This window comes from Athene cunicularia (genome assembly GCF_003259725.1).
Source record: "Athene cunicularia isolate RWA chromosome 5 unlocalized genomic scaffold, athCun1 chr5_part3, whole genome shotgun sequence".
NCBI lineage: Eukaryota > Metazoa > Chordata > Aves > Strigiformes > Strigidae > Athene > Athene cunicularia.
The window spans coordinates 2,938,813-2,950,345 of record NW_020799103.1 but is presented as its reverse complement, the minus strand read 5'-3'; positions in this window follow the sequence as shown (position 1 = coordinate 2,950,345).

Genomic DNA, 11,533 nt, shown 5'->3' with positions numbered 1-11,533 from the left:
GGGCCAGTTCCCGCAGCGAATGCGGGGCCCCCGGGCGGAGGCTTTTGTCAAACCCGAGGAGCGTTCCCGGCGGGTCTGTACGCGTGTGGCGGGGAGAGGGCAAGCTCTGCTGAGATCCGAGCGCTGCGCCTCGAATGCCGCTGCGAGCTCCCACAATTTCTGGGCCGGATTTTTCCTCTTTTCCCTTTTTGTGCCAGGCAGTATTCCGTGTCCTCCTGACTTCTTACAGCAGCCGATATACTCGGTGACCTCAATGCAGAAATGATTGCTGTTGCTACTAGTTATTGTATGTGCCAGATAGAGATGCCAAATATAATCCTGAGGCGATGCTAAAATAATTGCAAGAGGCTAAAATTGATATACGGCCAGATTAATCCCATGGATTTAAGAAAAGAATAGCGATGTGGATCCACGTTTCCAAGCTGTTAAGGTGAATCTACAGTGATCGTGTACAATGGATGTCGGTTTTATAACTGTAATATAATAAGGTTTCTCACTGGCAGGTTGTGGGTAGGTGGAACAGTGCCTCGTACTTCATTACTTGATCTGAACGTGTAAATACAGCGGTTGGATTTATCGCTGTAAGAGAATTGACCTGCGATCAGAGGAATGGCTGATTTTTTATTTCTGTTTTTTAACCCGTTCTTGTCAATGCAGGCTGGATTTCACGTGAACTCTCACACCGTGTCTAAATGAGGAAATGCATCTCCCCTCGGAGGTAGCCAGCCTCTCAGAGCTAAATTTTTAAAAGCCGAGGGATTTCTGACAACGGCAACAAGACACCTCTTCACACTTGAGCGGTAGATTCAAGAGAGGAATGAAAAGTGTTAATCCACCATTTCTCCCGTTGTGGTCCGTAGGTCTTTGGCACAGCCATTATCTCACTTTTAAGTGAGGTGAATCCGATAGAGTTAAAAACCGTATTTGTAGGTATCTCATAGCTTGCAGCTTGAAAGAAAAGAGGTGAGAAGCTACAACGGTGCCAAGCCAACGTACATAATAATAGTATGCATAGCACACACAGTGGAAAATACTGTCACCAGTAGGCATTACCTGGGAATTTTAGATGATCAGGTAGTAACATTAAGGTACTTAATGTAATCGGTTGTAGTTAATAGCTTTGAGCATTACGGCTGAAATTGCAAGTAAAACTTCATCAGTCCAATGCAGTGTTTATCAGCAGTGACCGTCGCTAAGGTGCAGAAATGGGGTGTCAGTCAGCGTATAAAACTCGTGTCTCCCAGTGAGACAGAGCACATGAAATGCAGCCTCCGGATGAACTCGGGGGCAAAACACGTAGTACAGCCGGATTTTCAATCAAGAACATTAGTTTTGTCTACTGCACGCTTACGTAAAGCGGTCTGTGTGTAGTCCTGGATTTCTGTTGAGGAAACGTTCTCAGTGATTTCTGTGATTATTACTGTACGTGGTTCATAGAGCAGGTCTACTGCCGTGGAGTCCAAGCGGCGTTATGTGATGCGTTAAACACGGGGAAGAGCATTTGTCGTGCACCATTTTCACTACAGCTTTGTCCACCGGGGAATATTTGCATCTATGGGAAAATTCTGTCTGTACATACGTAAACGCTCGCAGGTAAATGCTTGGTTCTCCTGCCGGGTTTACGTGCAACACGCAGCGTTGCTGCGTGTGAAGACGAAGCAGGGAACTTGGGGCAAAGGGTAAAAGAGAGTTTTATACTCTGGTGCTGGTTCTTCAGAAGACAGCTCAAAAGTTTCTTGATCCCTGAGATGATTTTAAATAGCTGTGGTAACAGTATGTCCTTTGACCTCAATAAAAAAATAAAAATAAAAAGGGAAAAGATTTCCCTGAAAAGAGATCCTGGCAGGATGAGGCATTGGGCTGCCAGGTGTTGGGAGAGGAGAGGTTGGTTATCTCTGAGTTAGGGGTTCAGAACCAGACCTCAGCGCTGGTCAGTGCCTCGGGACGCTTTCACCACCGAGTGCAGAGCGATTAGATTTCGAATGCAGCAGATGAGAAGCTTTATTTTTAATTTTACAAGTATTTTACGCTTCTTTAGCCAGATACGCGCAAAACTGCTCAGTGACACGCAGAGTTAATCGTTAATTTCCTCAGCATGTCATCCCCGGGACCGCTGCCTGATTTCAGGCTGAAAATAAAATTACACTGTCCACCTGAATCAGAAATATATAAGTATATATCAGAAGTGATTTCTGGTGGGTTGTAGAATAATGAATGCAAAAACTCAGTCAAACTGAATATATCTGTCAAGAAAGGAACAAGTAAGGAGCGAGAAAACCAACGAGGGAATGGGCAGTTCTGGGTTGACTCCTACCATGCTCCAGCCAGGTAAAACTCCCTCGTGCACCAGAGGCATGAACCGTGGGCAACCGTCTTCCCTGGGGGAAGAACAGAGGCAGTTTGTGAACTGGGTGTGACTTTGACAGGCAGCTCTTGACGGCTGACCTGGCCTCCCTGGACCATCTCTCAGCTGGTAAATACGCGCGGCACTATTGTTCGAGTCAAACAGAGGAAAAGGCATGTTGCTCACACTTGTGTTGCCCGTGGGCTTAATCAACTGATCAGAGGGGAAATAAAGTCTTAAGAAACATTAAAATATGCCTTCTATGTTTTCCATCATCCTTTACGCTTGTTTGTGTAGCCTGTTTGACTGATAAACTTGTCAGGGAAAGGTCCATTTTTTCCCATGTCTGTTGAACACTAGCACAGTAAGATCTCACCTTAATTAACAATGATTTTGAAAACAATAACGATACCTCCGGCGCAGGAGCTGCTTCGCACAGCTGGAGCTTGGACTGAACAACTCGGAGAGCGCTCCGTGCCAGCTGCTAAATCGCCGGTCCCCGCTCCCACGGACCGTGGCTTTTGGTGGATGGCAGCTACCCGAGCGCTGACTCTCCGCTCCTGAAACGCCACAGAAAGCACCAGAACTGGCACATCTGGGCTGGTGTTCCCGTCGCCAGAGGAGCTGCCGGAGAGGCGAGGGCTGTGAGCGTGTCAGGGTGCGAGTCACTCCCTGCGCCCCGCTCCCTGCGGAGGAAGGTGGTGAGGACGTAGAAAAAGACCCTCTACGCTTCCCGTGGTTGCTCTCCAGAGTTACAAATCCAGCATTTGGGGGAGGCAGTAGTGTCAGGTTGGTCACGTTGCTCTTTTAATGCTCTGTCTGATGATCCCAACAGAACAAAACATGGGCAGATACCTCAGAATAGTGAAAAGTTCAAGTTCTGACTAATTTTATTCAAACAGGAATCTACAGCGTGGTCTGAAAGATTAGGCTACCCGGAGCATGCCGGAAGGTGCTTCTCCGGGAGGGTACGCTCGGTATAAATCCACCAGTCATGAGTTACCTTCTTCCACTACGTTCCTGGATCGGAGTTATTCCCCACATTAATAATCTGGTTTATTCCCCACGTTAATAATCTGGTTAATAATACGGGTTTAGCATTCATATAGATACAGGATACTTTAAACTCATATATATTGAAATACCTCTGATGAAACCGTTCTCTGTAGATTAAGATAAGCAACTGGTGTCTCGGATGAGGATGAAGGGTGCAGATGTTTTGCCTGTAAGGAAGGCTGGCTGGCTGTTGGACACCCGTGGTTAGAGAAGAACTTTTACGTCTTATTTTCAGTCATGTTCAGTCATCCAGTGGTCTGTTGGGTATGTTGCATCCTCCTAATCTTCGCTGCACTGTTTTCTGAAATCTTTTACGCTTGCTTGAGGTCAGGTTGATGAACAAGAGGAAGGGAACTGTCAGTAATTTTCTGTTCATGGCATTTTCCCAGTCATGTGGGAATGGTTGTTTCTGCTGAAGTAAATACTGATATTTGCATATGAATTTAGGCTTCGATGTCCAAGCATGTCAACGTTTCATTAAAAAAAAAGAGCATTTTGGTGGTTATTTACTGTTTTAACTCCCTTCTGCTGAGTCCAAGGGAGGAACTACTGCACGTAACTGAACTAATCTGCATTTCCCTGCTAATCCCGAGGGCCGTGGGTAAGGCGCTGCATCCTGCGATCAAGGGGGTAGCACTGGTGGGCTTTGGACATAGGGCATTTCTCAGCGAAAACATCCCACAGAAAAACATTCCCAATGAGGGTATTTCGTTAGAGGAAGTACAGGATCCAGGAAAAACAGTTTCTGTACCTCTTTCACAGAGCAGTTCGCTGCCGAAGTAGCTGTAGTATTCTTGGCACAGTTGGTCTTTGTGCCTGAGGTTGCCTCTTGAATATTAAGGGTCAGGCTCCTGAAGAAAAGGCAAACACATCTTCTAGAAATTATTTAAAAAAAAAAAATAATCAAGGAAACAACACTTGTGTACTTGAATTGAAGGTGTGCAGGAGTTTTCTTACCAAAAGAGAAAGAACAGGGAAAAATAAATAAATAAATCCAGGTAAAATAGATTGGGACAGAGCATGGCAGGTAGTGCTCTACCTGTCTGAGGGAGAGAGGTGCTGCAGCTGCCCGTGGGAAGGTGAGAGCAGAGCTGGGTAAAGGATGGAAGTGAGGAACGTCCACCGCTGTAGCCTGGGTGATACATCTCCTTTCTTGGCAGCCTCCTCGGAGGCTGGGGGTCCTGCTGTCTCTGGGCTCCCGCTAGGCTAGCTTATCCTTTATCCACCGCTCAGACAGCTTCATTTTTTGTGGCCCTTGTCACCAGAGCGTTTGAGACTTCTTGGATCACAGAGCTGTAAGATAGGAAAGGTTTATCCTTATTTTTGCAGTTCACGGTCTTGCCAGTGATCACTCTCACGCTCCTTCATTCGTGGTTTTTGAGGCTGGGTTGGCGGCTCCACGAGGGGTTGAGCAGATCGGCAGCTGCTGGGACCTTTCTCTCTTTCAAGCGTTAGTGCAATCTAAACCCTCACACCCATAAATTGCTTAGCAATACCTCGCTTACTCTCTTCCCGTCCTGCTGAAAACCCAAATATACCAAAAAAAGCAAAAATGTTTAGGTTCCATAAATGAATCCTCAAAGTGCATCAAGACAATAACGAAATAAAGTTTTGAAAAAAAACCCACCAGGGTCTTCGCTTTTCTCTTCTAAAACGTAACTTTCAATAGGTTTAGATTAGAAAAAGTCTGCGACAAAGCTGTGGAATTGAAAAAGAAGCAGACAGGAGCAAAGTCCAGGCTTTGAACTGACGTTTTAGTGGCAGACCTTCATGCGTGCAGAAGGCTATGAAAGGAACATCTGCATCTCATCGTTGTTGTCACAAGAAGAACGGCCAGTGATGTTCTTAAAGTTGGAAATGGAGCTAAAATGCTGATTGTATCTGAAGTGCATCTGTGAAGGCAGTTGATGCTTCCTCTCGACAGCAGCTCTAAGTGACTCTATATATGTTTGACTACTCCCTCTTAAAAAGAGGAGTTGCTGTAGAAAATGGAAAGCCTGAAGATATAAGTACTATGGGACCCTTTGGGGTGAAAAGAAATGATTATGTTATTTAAATATTAATATCTTCTGCAGGGATGAGGTATGTACAGTGTGGACAGCAAAATGTAACACCCACAATATTTCTGTTTGATCTTGAGGTTAAATCAGGGAAAAATTCCTTTCTGAATTGTGGGAGCAGGAGGAAGGAAGGAACAATGAAAGGACGTTTAAAGATGGAAAAAAATAAAAAAATCCAGACTTAGTGCCTGTTTCCACATTTTCCCCACCATGTCTTACTGCGGATTTGAAACTATCTGCAAGTCCTCGTCTATCATTTTCTCACCTGTTAGCAATATGTCAGTGTTGGTCTTTTAAGGGAAATACCCCAACTGATTCCTGCTCTCCCGAGTTGCATTTCCCTTATTATGACTAAAAAGTCTCTCTAATGAATGGAGGGATTTTGGTTACTCTCGAGGAAAGTCTTCGTACAGGATATACCTGCTGATCGTGTGTTTTCCTAAGTGCTCGTGCAGATGGGTGGTGATAAAAAACTCCCGAAGCAAGCCAATATAAATTAAAATCCATCTGTATACCAGGTAATAAAAAAAAAAATAAAAACAGAACTATCTTGCATCACTCTGCTGTTTAGTGATACGATGATCTCACTGCAGTGTCTTTAGCTGAAAATAAGTGAAAAGCCTCAAAATAACTTGTTGCCCTGTATTTCAGAGGTACGGATTTTGTAAATTAAACCTGATATAGTTTCGAGCTAGGAGAACTCAGGAAGATTGTTACATAAATATATGTAACTCACAATGCTAAGAGCCAGATTCTTTAAATGTTAATAAGTCAAAAGGAAGGCTAAACATTTAAATGCATGGAAATTAAAATGTCAAAAAAAAAAACCCAGATTCCAAAGGAACGGGAAACAAAGATGTATTAGATTTCTGTGGTATTTCTTAAACAATGAAATAACTGAGTCCAGCAAAATATGTTGGCAACCAATGTAAAAACGGCAAGAAGAGAGTTGAAAAATGCAAGTTTATCCTCGGGAACAGTTTGTTACCAAATAGTTGTTCTTTGTTTTAAAAATAATAAAAGCGACTTAGGTTATGTGATGATGTTCGTCACTGAAGTTCTGAAAAGCTGATTTACAAAAAAAACCAAACATTACCGACTTGCCTACTTCTTTCTTTGTGCAGTTTTCTTTTAATTTGGTGAGTAACTTTGACAGATGAATGTATCAGTGATGAAAAACTGGATTTTTGTAGGGATCGTGGCTAATTCAGAAAAAGAATGCATTTTCCAGTTTATCATTGTAGTTTGTCTTTGCTACGAGGTGTTTAAGCTGAAATTTTTAGAAGCCGTTTTGAAAAAAAAAAAAAATCCTTAAAACTTATGGGTTTGGTTTTATTTATCATATTCTAGTCTGGCCTTCCATAATACTGTAATTTAAAAAATGTTTCTCTGATCTTGTGGTAAAACGTCTGATTTTAAAACGAATACGGGCTTGATTGTTGTGGCGTTTAGAATTGTCTAAATTTCCTGATGCTCACCCACTCTGAAAGTCTTAAAATATTTTTTTTTTCCCCTCTTGTACTGAGTGTAGCTGCTGAATTAGATATTCACGTAAAAGGAGACTTGAAAAAGACTGTCTGTTGTTGACTGGCAGTCCGTAAACATACTGGAAATTGCTCAGCTTTTGCTCAGAGCAGTTAGTAACAGAGATGTTTTCACAGCTGCAACCTGCTCAGTTTACCAATATATTTGCCTATGAAAGGTTTGGTTATCCAAAATTCGTTGCTATTTAAAAATAAAAGTTTGACTTCTTGGAGGATTAGAGCTTGGGCTCTAAATTGCCTGCAGGCAGCGATCTTTTGTTAAGCGAATAAGCGGGAGTGTTGATCAGACGGTTTATGGGGTGCTGCTTGTGGCTCTACTGCTATTAAAACCCCCCGTTATTTTCTATACCTACCTTTTATTTTCTTTGGCTAATGAAGCACCTGTAAAAAGCTTATCGAGTCCTGCCACGTAATTAAGATGAAATTATTGAATTATTTTCAGAAGAAACTCCATGAGATCGTCACCTACCAAAAGCTCTGAGACGCCTTTATGTTTCACTGAGGAGCCGTATACAAAAATTCTGCTGACCAGCTTGGGTTGTCCGTGAGCAGCGTTTCCTCTGGTCATCGCACACCCAAACGAACAGTGCAACTTGGGGAAGGGTAGAGATCGGCTGCAAGAAGGAGTATAGAACATGGAAAAAATTGTATTGGTGAGAGATCACTAGACATTTAGGTCACGGAGGAGTCACTGAGGTTGAATTTGCCTTCTGCATGAGGTGGGCCATAAGGTTTCTCGTAGTTTCAGTGGGTAGACTTTAAAGGACTATGTGACCCTAATTAAATTTTTTCAGGGGCTGCACCACGATTACTGGTGGAGGGAGTTAATGTCATGTTTGGAAGTGTTTATCATTTCTAAGCTGCATTTGTCCCACTGTGTTTTCTAGCCAAGCTATCTACCAGACTGAAGAGCTCGAAAATCTCTTTTCCACGCGGGGCTACTTGTACACTGCGATCAAGTCATGCCTTTCGCCTTGAGTTCTCAGATGGTTCAATCAAAAAGCACATTTTCCATGTCTTTCATCATTCTTGTGACTCGTCTTTGAAGTCTGATGTCCCTCTGGAACTGCAGCCTTGAGAGCTGATCTGGTATTCCTGGTTCATCAGGAATGGGCATCGGCATCAGTGTCAGAATTAATATAATTTTTTTTATTGATCTCCCTGTATATAAGAACTGAATTAAGGTTACTCCTGTAGGAGTTCCCATTGATTTGATTATTCGTCTCTGCTTCCAAGATTTATCTTTTTTTAGAGTGAGGCTACTCTGCAGACCTCAGCATAATCGAGGTTAACAACCCCTGAAGCTACAGTGCTTCTCCTACTTGTAGCTCCTGCACTCTGCTCAGTAGACACAACCCTTCTGTAGACACTCTTATCCTGTGAAACTGCTCTGTAGCCTTTATTGCCAGATGTGTGATCTGATACTTGACTGCATCTGCCTGACCGCTTCATCGTTCATCACCTTCCCAGTCGTCATCTGAGAACTTTTATCAGAGATAGTTTTAACTTCCTCCAGTTTACTGATAAAAATGTTGAGTGCAGTTCCGAGAATCGGTCCCAATGGGAGTCTGTTGGAAGCACTGCTGCTCAATTTAATAATTTAAAATCTATTGCATATGCACCGTATTCATTTTATATTTTATTAATCAAAATGTGAGAGATAAAGTCAAACGCCTCATTGAAATCGAAGAATATTAGATCAAATTTATAGTCTGATAGAAATATAAAATTAAAGTGATTCATTGTCCGTAAAAATTCATTCCTGGGTGTTAATTATTCCATCCATTTTTGTTCCTCATTAATCAAATCCTTTCTCTGCTAATCCGTCATCATCAGCAATATCAAAATCTCTGCTTGACAGTTCCCATTTACCCCATTTAAATGTCACAATATTATAGAACAAAGATAAATACTGTTCTTTGTTTGCTTTGTCTCCTAGCACTAGGAGTAAGGGGACAATCAGCAATTGAGAAAAAAAAAAAAGTCTTGTTCAAACCCCGTCAGTGCTGCTTCCTCTAGTTATAGGACTCACTGCTACTCTAAGAACCTCCAAAATGTAGGTGTGGTGTGGTGGTGCCTGGCTGCACCGACTGACGGAGACTGGTGGGTTCCTCTTTGGTGCGGGATGGCGTTTCCTGCCTTCCCGTACGGACAAACAGAATACCCAGAATTTGAATAATTAGCACTAAAAGAATATAGACTATAAGAAGACGCGTGGAAAATAAGCACTACTTGAGTGTAGGAGACGCTTCTCCGGAGAACTTTGTGCCTTTACTCCTGATTGCTGAGCAGACACCTGGAGGTCACGGTGTGTCCCTGTAGGATGAGATTAAGAGAGGAGATTAAGGATCAGGTCAGAAGAAGAGGACACACATACTGAGTTGAAGAGTCTTTCCAGTTGCGAACGGTCTAATCTTCTCTTTGTAGGCCTTTCAGGCAGAGGTGATGGGGCACTAGGTGAACCCTGCTAACACTTTATTCCTTGAGTTCACCTACAGAGCTGGGATGTTAGGGTTTTGTTCGACAGAGCTTGACTTCTTGTGCTTCTTGCTATAATTTATTTGGGAGCTGGAAATACGCTGGTGAAAATCTGAGCCTGAGTGGAGCCCACAGGAACTCTACCGCTGGTTTTCACGCGGGTGAGATTTCGGTTGGTTTGTTTTCCTTTTGTGATGACTTTTGACTTCCTTCTTTTTGCAGCACGGCTCTTGGTGTCCTAGGTAGGAGACCGGAATGGCGTTTTAATATTAATCTCCTTTTTGTCCTCTAAAAGGCCTCAAACCAGCTACTGCAATTAATGAAACTCTTCGGATGCTCGAAGGGAAGCACATATAATGCTTATCTGAAATTAGACTACAGTCCTCCAACACGCCGCAGAATACTGATCCCTGTTAGATGAGCTGACGGGGCGGTGTGTATTTTGTTGAAAAGCCAACAGCTCATTTGAAAAGTGAGTGGTGAAGTAAAAATAATAGATAATGGAAACAGGACTGAGATAGTAAAGCGTGGAATGTTCAAAATTTATCAGATATTTCAATATAACTATTATTTTCCCTGTAATGCAGATAATTAAAATCACCCCAAAAGAGATAATCTTACAGGAATATATTCTCAGAACGTGATTTGTTTTCGACAGTATTAACTGTAAGCTACAGTACTGTGGCGTGTCATGCGGGGTTTATGTAGGATAGATTTCTGTAGCTATTATTACGACTGTCCAATCAAAGAAATCTCTCTGTATAATTTCTATGATTATTTAACTGCTAATTTGATTCTAAAATTGGTCTTTCTGGGCAATTATTGCCAAAATCGATGCTATCTACTTGTGCACACATGGAAAAATTCTTAACGTCCTTGCAGCCACCCTGAATTCACTGCATTGATGTTGAGTTGTTTAAACTATTTGGGTATTTCCATGATTAATTAGGTCTAGCCGTGGGTATCTTGACTTTTAGATCTGTCCTGGTCCTGCTCGCGTCCGGAGCAGTGGGAGGAATCTCGGGGACCTCAGTGGGACAGAGTCTCTGATCTGCAAGGTGGCTCTCAAGTGTGGGCTGTTTCTGCCGTGAATTAGCGCTAAATTTATAGAGGCGCACCTGGGAGAGGTGTTTTCACAACGGGGAATTTTGCCTGCTTGTACTACAGTAATGACCAAAGAAAAAGGCGAAACTGTTACGGAGGACATCAAATATATGGGATGATACTGATGCTCTCCTAAAGCACGTGCTTGAACAAATTGACGTTGCTATTTTAAGGTTGCCCAACCAATTGTACTTGAGCTCTTCAGTGACGAGGACAATGTAAATAAAAGACTGTAAGGAGTAATCTGGAAGATAAATAACTGTAGTGCAATATTTGAGTTAGCTGTGCCTTCTTAAAATTGGTTTTCCCCCTTAAATAAATCGTGGGTTGTTTCAGGTGTAATTGTAGCCAGACAACATCGTACAGAGTCACCTGCATGAGCTAAACTGGGGTAGCACTGAGACATCCGTGCCTCTCTTCTATGGGGATAGGACATTTTCAGGAATACCCTGAACTTTATTTCAGTTCAGACGGGCATGTCATTGTTGTTTTTATATTGTTGACGACTTGTTCTAGAAGAAAAAGAAAAATAGTGATACGTGTATTTTAAGTCTCCTCACTCATTATTTTTATCGGTTTTCAACCCAAATACGCTTCGTTTGAGAGTGAAAACAATCCAGCGTATTGGTTCATGCTTCTCTCTCTATAAAAAGTTTGGTCTCTTTATGATCTTTTGGTTCCTTTGCTTTCACGGATAAATAGTTTGGGAGTAATTAGCTTCAAAAAAACCGCATGCTTCTTGCCTCACATCATCCGCTGGTAAACTAGCAGGTTCTTAAAACAGTAAGTGTGTGCGAAAGCTGCTGTGAGCAGCAAATTCCACTTTTTTCGGTATCTGCGCGTGTATCTGGGCGTTCCAGCATATCTGGGTAGAAATAAGACGGTTTTGCCTTTTAAGCACTGAATGTGTACTCCCACAAACGGAGATTTGTTAATTACAGAGCACC